This window comes from Rhagoletis pomonella, unplaced genomic scaffold (assembly GCF_013731165.1).
Source record: "Rhagoletis pomonella isolate Grant_MI unplaced genomic scaffold, Rhpom_1.0 Rhpom_scaffold_00001, whole genome shotgun sequence".
Taxonomy (NCBI): Eukaryota; Metazoa; Arthropoda; class Insecta; order Diptera; family Tephritidae; genus Rhagoletis; species Rhagoletis pomonella.
In genome coordinates this window covers 46,340,518-46,341,746 of record NW_023458555.1, presented here as the reverse complement: position 1 = coordinate 46,341,746, position 1,229 = coordinate 46,340,518, and the positions used below count along the sequence as shown (strand labels likewise).

Genomic DNA, 1,229 nt, shown 5'->3' with positions numbered 1-1,229 from the left:
CTTTTACTTTTTTTAACAACACGCCATTTTTTCCAAGGAAAATGACTGGATATAGTTTTTTTGGCATTTGGCGAAAATAAGTAGGTTTTATAGTGATGCCACAAAGTTTTATATAAATATTCATAACCCCCTGTCTCGACATAAGAACGCTGATCTCATGCGAATCATCTCATACTGGCATACAGGATAAAATTTATTGCTGCCCAGCTGTCATTTGGTCGCTAGATATAAGTTATATAAGTGGCAATATTTGTGTGGGCTTTTTATATCTTGATATAATCATTTGCAAGATAGCTTTGAAAATGTATTTTTGCCGGATTTATTCGCTTGAAACATTTAAAAAATAGGCTATTTATTTTCAATCCAAGTACATCATTACAAATATTTTAACAGGAAACATCTCAATTTTTGCTTTTATATTAAAATAATAATGATGTTGCAGCCACGAAGTTTTCGTGCAAATGACAAACTACCAAATTGTCGGCAATAGATGGCAAGATATAAGCTCTGATATATATTCCTCTTGAAGAGCAATGAGCGGTCTCCATTGGCTATTTATATTCTAAGGGCCTGTGCCAAATGATAGAAAGAGAAAATTTTGACGGATCAAAGTAAAAATCTGACATTTCTCGTGGTGAATAAGAACGTTAGAATTTTACCTAGCTCATGGGGCTAGGTAAAATCTTGACAGCTTATAACCATGTATACACATAATATTGCTTGGCGGTAATAAGGAGGGAACATGGAAATGAAAGCTGAAACAGCATAAAAAAGCGTACGTTACTTGCAAATTATAAAATAAATATAAATTTTAAGAATTTCAGCAACACACAAAAATAAAGCTTTCGCACGAGCGTTTGTTTGGTTTTTCAACTGTCAAAATTTAACTCTGCATTTGGCACAGCAAAGTTCAATTTATTTGTACACCATAGCAAATTTTTCTACCCCGTCTCACCACGGAGAAAAAAAGTTACCGATTGGCACAGGGCCTAACATGTATCAAGATATAAACTTTATCCTGTGGAGACGGGCAGTTACATATACATATTGCAAATGGAGACCGCTCATCGCAGAGCTCATGCAATAAATATCTGAACTCATCGCATGTTAATTATTGCATGCAATAAAATTTCAAACAGCATGTTTGTCGGTTGTTTTTGCATTAAACTAGGATGTGTCTTATGGGCCTGTGCCAATTGATAGAAAAGTTCTATGGTGGAAAAACTTTT

General features: G+C 34.3%; 1 protein-coding gene across 1 annotated transcript in view; it reads left to right on the top strand.

Annotated features, from left to right (window-relative positions):
• Positions 1 to 1,229, top strand: part of LOC118744986 (arginine/serine-rich protein PNISR) — a 32,075-nt gene that overhangs the window by 10,635 nt on the left and 20,211 nt on the right. The window lies entirely within an intron of this gene.